The following is a 9,381-nucleotide window of genomic DNA, read 5'->3' on the forward strand; positions in this document are numbered from 1 at the left end:
AAAAAAAAAATCTTGGACCCATTGCTTTATGGTATATTATCTGAAAATATCACTATAGTGATTGGATTACGGTATTTTATGTTTTAATCTTTTATTTATGCTTGTTTTTGGTACAGGGTCTCACCATGCAGCTTAGTTCAGCTCTGACTCAGTGATCCTCCTTCTCAGCCTCCCCAGCACTGGGTTTGCAGGCATGTGCCACCACGCCTGTTTTCAGTGACCAGCGTGGCACCCTGGGTTATATGGTACTGGGGATCGAACTCAGGTCCTTGCACTTGCCAGCAGGGACTTAAACTGCTCAGCTATCTCCCTAACCCCTAGATTACTTTAAAATGTAACTAACATACTAGTAAAAACTTTTTTTTATCTAAAGATGCATAATCTGTAGTGTTTACCTTTTAATCTTGATTTGCAGGAAGCACAGAGCTGATGCAGGTACATTGAGCTAGAGCTGTGGCCTTCACAATACTACTGAGAGCTTTGTAAGCTGATGGGCAGGCAAGGAAATCTGCCCTGCCCCAGCTTGCTTAAATTAAGACCTACTCTTAGCAGGTGTAATTACATGAGCTCTACAGATGTCATTGGATAAGAATGCTTCTGTTGTTAAGCAATAAATCATTTCTGCTTGACTTAGTCCACTTGGTTCCTCCTTCTTCAAGGTTCCCATTCTGTTTTCATGTTACTGTGTCGTTTTGTACATGTAGTGGGCCACACTAAGCGATTGCCAGAGCAGGTGGACATGCATTCTGGGAGCATCAGCACCTCCAGGGCCTGCGGGGGCTATCAGGGGTGGGTTCTGCTTGGGCAAATACATACTGGATGCTGAGCCACTCGGGAGAATTCAGGTTCATTTCAAGGTACCTTTAGGCCTTTCTGAGCCTTCACAATGTTTTCTAAAGCTGCATATTGTAATTTTTTTTTTTTTTTTTTTATAGATTTGAAGGTATTTCAAATTCATTAAAGGCTCTCTGTTACAGCCCAGATCTGAAACGCCTCCCAGAAGGCAGCTTGATTCTCAGGGCAGCAACATTCAGAGGTGGGACTTTTAGAAACTTACTACGCTGGGAAGGTGCTAGCCTTGTCAGTAGATGAACCTGTCTGTGAGTTCATAGCTGAACGGCTGCTCGGCGATGGGGCCTGCGTCTGTCTCCCCACCGAGTCTTTTCCTGGGGCCGTCTCAGTGCCTCTTGCTGTGTCCTGGATGCCAGGAGGTGGAAGCCCTTCTGTGGTCTTTTGTGCTGCTGAAGCCTGGAACCGTGCAGCAAAATGAATCTCCTCCTTTAGATTGCTTGTATTAGGTGTTTTGTCACAAATAAACAGCGCACTCACAGAAATTTGATATTGGAGCCAGGTGTGGAGCATACCTCTAAACCCAGCAGCCCGCTGGGAAATGTAAGGAAGCAGGATTAAAAAATTGAGCCCAGCCTGGGCACCTTTATGATTTTGTGAGACCCTTCCTCAAGATTAAAAAGGCCTGATGATTCATCTCAGTTCAAAGGTTCTGGGTTCATTATTCCAAGTATAAGAAAAAAATGGTATCCAGAAGTGGAAATGTTGTGGGCATACTTGATGATGTGGTTCAGAAGCCTGTGAAACTGGAGGAGTTGAGAAGTGTTTGGAGTCTGGAGAAGCTCAGAACATTGTGAGTTGAGCCAGATGGACAGGTATACCGGGAGCCCAAACCATCAGAGTGCTGACAGGAATGTGACAGTGCAGATGAACTCATGAGGTTTCACGTGGGAACAAGGAGTCTTGGGAGCTGAGCTGGAGACCATTGATGGATGTTACACTCCAGCAACGAGCTTGTATGTAGTTTGTCCTTGCTGAGACCTCATGGAAGGCAGAGCTTAAAGGTAACAGGCTAGTTTTTCAAGGCAGCACAGGCACTCAGGCAATGGGGTGGGTATTGCTAGCTGCCTGTAGCTAGACTTACAGTAAAAATGGGGAGCAAAAAGTTGAGCAGAAGAGATTGAAAAACTTGCACTTTGGCCAGGAGGGGAGTGTGTTTAAAATTAAGCCTCAAAAGGTGATTTTTGCTAAAGAAATTAGCACCATTAAAAAAAAAAAAAAAAAAAACAGTTCTGAGAAGGACCAAAAATTTGAGGCCAGCCTGGATTATATATCAAGATCCTGTCTCAAAAGAACAAAATAATATTGGGAGTTGGAAGAAAATTGTTCAAATGAGAAAGGGACTAAAGGGTGGGAGGAAGAAGGGGCAAGAAAAAAAAAAGAATAGAAGAAAAAAAAATAGAAACAAAGCTTTTGCAAATAAAGAGGGGCCAAAGGAAGGTGAAGGGAATAGGAAAAAAAAAAAAAAGAATTCTTAAAAAAAAATTCTCCATGTTTGGCTTCACCACAGGCTCACAGCCAGCCAGCTCACCATGCCTGAAAACAGCCCAAATACATGGTATCTTAGTTTACAAATTTAATTTGTTTTACAATTTTGGGGAATACGGCTGCATTTGTGTTTGTGTGGGGAAGATGACCATGGTCCTGTTTGGCAACCAAAGTGGGATTGATGAACAGGAGCAAAATTTTGATGAACTTTTTTATGAGCCGAATTGTTTGCAAACAGAAGCATTCATGAACTGAGGTATTACTGTGCCTGAGTTATCTCAGGTATTTTGTTACAGTGATGAAATGTTTAGCCAAGTATAGTGGTACATGCTTATAATCCTAGCACTGGGGAGACTGAGGCAGGAGGCTCTCCACAAGTTCAAGGCCAGCCTGGGCTACATAAGTGAGTTCAAGGCCAGCCTGCACTAAATATTGTGTCAAAAAACCAAACCAAAACAAAAAAAGACAAAAACTTCTACTCCTCATCTATTTTTGTCAAATGTTTTATTTGTGTGTGTGTGGGGGGGGGCCAGCTCAGCCCACCAGGGGGTGGGCTGGCTGGCATGTGGTGCTGGGGGATCGAACCGTGGTCCCTGGGTTTTGCTAAAGCTTGTTCTAAGTAGGTGCTTTCTCACCAGCCCTATTTTTGTCAAATGAAGTGGATTTTTTCTTCATTTTGTTTTCAGATTCACCTCTTGAGATAAAAACTAGTAATACTACTATTCTAACATTCCCAGGATATTTCAAAACCAGACTTCCTCTGATCAGCTGACCTCTGTTCTTTGTTACAGTATTTCCTGTGGATCTGAAGACTTTTTTTGAAGTTTTAGAAAATGAAAGGCGATGTTAGCCTGGATTCTTTACCCCTTTTGAAAGTTTATTTTCTTTATTCACTTGTAGACTTTCTTGTAAATGGCTGGGTAATATCTGGTTACTAGAGCAGCTTAACTACATCAAAGGCATCACGTTCCTTGTAACATTTTAACAGCAACACAGATAACTAGATGCACATTGAACCCTAGTAGAGGTTCCCATGTTGGGACTGAAGATGCAGGTGACTTCATTTTCCATTTCATGCACTGACCAGCAGCGTTAAATTTACCAGTAGTGGTAGCAGGAACTCATTGTGCTTTTATTTATCACTTCATGGTTTAGTCCAAGACACCAAGCTAGCTATGTGTCACCATACTTCAGAACAGCAAACTGAAAGTCTAAGAGAAACTCAGAACAACTCAGGCAGCATAGCATAAATTTCAGAGTTGAGCATTGAACCCTAGTGTTAAGCCTATTTCTGGTGGAAAACCAGCTTAGCGAAATCAGGTTTATTCACCATGCTTTACAGTTGTGTACATTTGAACTCTGTCCCCGAGAGTGGTGGGAGTGGACCGGGAGTGAGGATGACGCCCAAGGCTGCCAGTTGCCATCTGTAGGACTTGCCAACTCGTTCCTTGGCTCTTGTTCTTCTGGCTGGAGTGTTTCAGGTGCAAGGATCAAGTTAAAGCCAAAGCCTCAACTTTAGTAGAGGCTGCAAAAAAAGCAGAAGCCTGCACATGAACCTTAACCTGACTCACCATGATCAGGAACAAAATCTGAATCTGAGGAGCTATGAAGTGCCAAGGATCCAGTTCACAGACTGCCCCAGAATGGTCAGCCAGTGCCAGGAAAGTGCCTCCCACTCTTACACTCTGACCCCACCCTCGCCACAAGCTCCTTGGGCTACTTGTTGGGATTCCATGGACTCAGCTGTTCACCTAGAATTCAGTCACACATTGACCGTCCATAATAGCAAGCTCAAGTGCCCTACTGATTTTCACATTCTGACTGCTTTTCCACATCCCCCATCCCATTACTCTCTTCCTAATCCTGCTAGTGCACACCCCAGCCTGCTGCAACTGATGAGAAAATGGAACTCATCATACTTTTGCAAGAGCCTGCTGGGGTTAAAAATAATAGATTCCAACTCTCCCATGTTCCAATATCAAGTCCTAGGAAATCAAGGTCATAGGAAGAGATCATGGGGCAGCCTCTGAAACCTTTTTTGCCCATAACTCTCAAAGGAGTGGAGATGAAGAGGGGAGGGAGGGAGGGAGAATTCCTTCAGAGAGAGGGCGTAATATTCTGTATCCCCTTCAAGTGTATCACTCAGAGACTAGCTTTTACCCACCCAGGTTGGGAGGAGGGACATAAGGTTTGTAAGAAATTAGCTCTAGATCAGTCATAGACAACAGAGCAGAAAGAGATGGGAGGGTTGTGTTTCTACAATTAATATAGGGATTTGAGATGGGCAAAAGTGCATGCTTCCTGTGGATCAGATAAGAGATACAACTGGAACTAGATTTGAGCAACTGCCCAAAGATAGTGGGGAGCAGTGTGGTAAAAGGACCCAGAATAAAGACTTTCAGGTATGGGATGTGAAGGACATTTTGGAAACCAAAGGCACTTGGTGCACTACAGGTAGAACAACCCAGTTGCCCCAGAAAGGAACATTCAGAGAACCTACTTTCATTGAGGGGTTAAAGCAAATTCAGCGTCAGCCAGGAAGGGTTAGTCTTTCTTCCCAAACCCAGGGTTTCTTTTTTTTTTTTAATTTCTGTACTGTACAATCAAAATTGGTACAATGTGATTGGCCTAAGAAGAACCTAGGATATGACAAAAATATGGCATGGATAAATACTGTTTCCTGAAACTCTTGCTTCAGTTTTTTAGAGTTTTGTAAATTGCTTTCATTATGGATGCAGTTTAAGAAGTATGAAAGTCCCAGTTTCAATTTGTTCTCTCTGTGCTTGGTTGGGAAGAGACCAAGAAGCTGCAATGTTGGGGATTAGGAAGATGAGTTCCGGGGCTGGTTCTGTTCTTGGTAAATCTGGGCAAGTTCTTTTACTTGGTGATTCAGTGTCTACTCATAAACCTGGGTAACCTTAGTGCTTGCCACATCAGGTTGTTAGGATGATTAAAAGGATTAAATAAGTTGCTCCATGCTACAAATAGTTATTAGTTTCTAAAAAATAGTATCTACTCACCAAATGCTAATTACTGTTTTGGTAGTGGTTATTTCTTCCCATGGCCAAAGATGACACTGAAGCTTTAGAGACACAGCAAATTCTTCCTAGATTATTTGCAGAGAGACCAGTTTTGTTTAGCTTAAGACAATACTTTCTGAGCAACTACTCCACAAATACTTATGCAGCAGCTGTTGTGTCTGGGACCCTGCTATGCACTGAGGTTGCAGAGTAAAATAAAACAATGTCCCAGACCTTACGGAACATGCACACAGTCTTCCCAAGACATTCCACTTCATTTTACTTCACTTTCATCACCCTCATGTGGTGTATCACATTCGCTAGGCCTCTAGGCAGTGTGTGCTGAAAGCTTTTCTGTGGAAGGGACCATGAACTCCTTCCCTGAGCCAGACCTAGTACATAAAGGGAGCACTGTGCCCAGGCATCTTTCTAGTGCCTTGGAGGTGTGGCAAAAACAGGAGTAGCAGAGGAGACTTCTGTAAATGGCAGAGGTTTGGAAATGTGAATTAGAAGTAAGGTGAGTTTGCTCCTGTGGACATCCTTTATGTTCATTCCACATTGTTTATTGAACAAAGATTCCAGGGAAGGAATGAGAAAGAAAACTTCAATAACCAAACAACCTTACAGATTTTTCTGTCTTTGCTACTAAGAGCAGCAAAAAGTTAAGGAAAGATGAAAAGAGCAGAGGATGTGTGCATCCTCCTGAGTCATTCCTGTGCTGTCTCCATCCCAACGTCCTGGGCTTTGGGCTAAGCGAACACAACCCTGAAGTCACAGTCCAGACAGCCTGGTGGAGCATGCCCAGCCCTCCCTCAGCTCCTGCCCTTCAAAGCGCCACGAACACTTCAAGCCAGTGACATGTGTAGTTAACCGATTGACATGTTGGTTAGTTTTCTGTTTCTGTTTTGTAGCACAAAGGTAGTGAAAACAAGAGATGAGAGAAAAAAAGTTTTTGTTTTCTTCTTTTGGCGGAACCAGTCATTGAACTCAGGCCCTTGTGCTTGCCAGGGAAGTGTTTATTCTACTGAGCCATCTCCCTAGCCCCAAGAGAAAAAAGTTAACATGGAACAGTGTAAAGCCTTCTGCACTTTGGAGGAAGGACACATTGCAAAACTCAGATGAGGTTCAGCGTCATGATATGTGGGTATGCATCACCTTTTAAAAGACTCAAGAACTCCCTTTAAAAATGGCAGTAGTTGAGGTTTACGTGTCAGTTTCCAAGTTTGTAACATATGAAGCACAGCTACATACATTATTTCATATGACTAGGCCAGTATCATGTCTGAGCTAAGATAGACATGAAGATATTCTGGGCTTGAAGACCAGCTTTCTTTTAACTAAGTTTTTTTTTTTTTTTGCCTCAAAAGATCTTCCCTTTCTAAATCAAGACATCTTTCTCAGTGTTACGTTATGTCCACATGCTCTGTAGATCTTAAAGAGTGCTTCTGAAAATCTCCACTTCCTGCTGCTTAGCCTGGTTGGGAGTGACGGTGATGCAGCACCGGAGGATGTTTGCAGGTCACTTGCTGCTCTGACTATTGGCACAGCTGCCGCTCAGTGAGTGTGCCAGGTGGGCAGCTCACAAGGCTTCATGCTTAGCTCAGTGTTCTGCTGCTGCCATCAGAAAGTCTGAGCTCTTTCTCTGAGTGGCCTGAGGTGACCTGTGAAAATGGTTCGCTACTCTCTTGACCCTGAAAACCCCGCAGAATCATGCAAATCAAGAGGCTCATCTTCACGTTCACTTTAAGAACATGCGTGAAACTGCCCAGGCCATCAAGGGTGTGCATATCCAAAAGGCCATCAAGTATCTGAAGGATGTCACATTAAAGAAGCCATGTGTACCATTCTGGTGTTACAATGGTGGAGTTGGTAGGTGTGCCCAGGCCAAACAGTGAGGGACTGGATGCACGGTCAGTGGCCCACAAAGAGGGTTCACGTTTTGCTGCACATGCTTAAAAATGCAGAAAGTCTTGCTGAGCTTAAGAGCTTAGATGTAGATTCTCTGGTTATTGAACATATCCAGGTGGCAAAACACCCAAGATGCGCTGCCGTACTTACAGAGCTCACACCGGATTAACCCATCCGTGACCTCCCCCTGCCATATTGAGATGATTCTAACTGAAAACGAAGAAATTGTTCCTAAACCAGAGGAGGAAGTTGCACAGAAGAAAAAGATATCCCAGAAGAAACTGAAGAAACAAATCCTTATGGCATGAGAATAAATTAAACATAAAATAAATGCAAATAAAATTTAAAAAATCAGTCTGAATACTTTTTACACTAGACCCCATAGATTACACAGCCACTCCCAGATGACCTGGTTCATTTTCTGAGCAATCAGATCCAGGTGGTTGCCTGAAGATAATGTTTGATTCATTCCCATTTCCATAGTATGAATGGCATGCCTGCCCTAAGGTGGGCAAGAAGTAAATAAGGAAATAACATTGGTGTAGCCGTGTACCACTTAGAACAGATTACCACATCCTTTGTCCTCTTTAACACTCAAAAGCAAGAGCTGGATGTAGTGGTACACACCTGTAATCCCAGCACTTGGGATGCTGAGGCAAGAGGATTGTTGGAGACCAGCCTGGGCTACAAAGTGAGCTCAAAGCTAGTGTGAACTGCATAGAAAGACCCTGACTTAAAAAAAAAAAAAAAAAAGACACACACTCAAAAGTGTAACTTAGGAGACGTCTATTGAAGATTATCAGAAATGCACCCATGGGGAAAGATTGATTTGACCAGCAAATTACCCTTTAAAAGAAACTGTAAATGAAGATCTGTCCTCTTTTTTGCAAAACAGACAAATCATCCAGATTTTATACAGTTGTGCTGCAAAGGAATTTACAAAAGCAATAAAGGACTCTGTATGGAGTTTGGCCAAAGGGATCATGGAGAACAAAAATTCCAGGCCCAGGCCAAGGAAGAGAGAGATGTTGTTCTTGGCACATCCTGTAGCATCAATCCCAGAGGTCCCTCAAGATCCCTCTCAGCCGAGAGATGTATATCACCAAGTCTGGCTGAAAAGACCTGTCAAGGATTCTGTCTTTGCCTCCACACTTCTTGAGCAGTTATCTAACTTGGTGTCTATGTCTCTCTCTTTTTGCATGAACAGATCAATACTGAAAATACTCTTAAGTCATCTTTGTTGGCCAGTGACCTGGGCTGTAGAACTGAGGCCAAATACAACCTTTTGAAAACTACAACATCCACCCCCAGGCTGGTTTTTTTATTGGCTTCCACACAGCCTTCTGATCTTCTGTTCTCCAGCCTTAGTCTGCCCTGTTCACACAGCTCTGGTTTCCATCTCAGGTCTAAAGTCCAGACAACTGCTGCTTTCTGCAGGGTGGAGACTGGCTGGCTTCAAGTAGAGGAACATCACACCCTGCGACACTGTCCTTGGTGAAATAAAGGGCACTGGCAGGCCTCAGAACTAACCTCACAACATGCTGCTCTCTTGCATCTCATTCCTGTTTCCTCCCTGTAATAGCAATGAGAATTTCTTTTCCTCAAGACATTTTCTCCAAAGCCTACTATAAAATCTAGAGATAAAAGAACTCCCAGGCCTGCCTTTCTGCTCATAATTGTCTCCTGAAGCAGGCAATGAGAACTAGGATTTCTCTCCCTGAAGGTGGTTCATAGAAACTGACTTCCCCTACCTTTCATCTTGGAGCTCCCCACAAAGAGTTCTCTGGCCTATCCTCATTGTAGAGGGATCCTGCTTGTGTGTGGAGAGAGGAAACTTGCATGGGGAGGCCCAGGATGCTGACAGATAGGCTTGCTGGCTTGCCTCCCCATCTGTTCTCATCAGATCAGACCTTTTTGTTTAGTCACATTTTGACATGGTTATCCATGCTCTAGTCACATGTATTTGGTGATGAAGTCACAGAAAAACCCATGAAGATGGGGTTCATGAAGCTGCTGCATACACAATTTGTGATAGCCAAATCTTGGAAACAACCAAGATGCCCATCACCTGAGGAATGGTTGAGAAAGATGTGGTATTTTTACACAATGGAGTATT

This window comes from Octodon degus, unplaced genomic scaffold (genome assembly GCF_000260255.1).
Source record: "Octodon degus isolate 3935 unplaced genomic scaffold, OctDeg1.0 scaffold00095, whole genome shotgun sequence".
NCBI lineage: Eukaryota > Metazoa > Chordata > Mammalia > Rodentia > Octodontidae > Octodon > Octodon degus.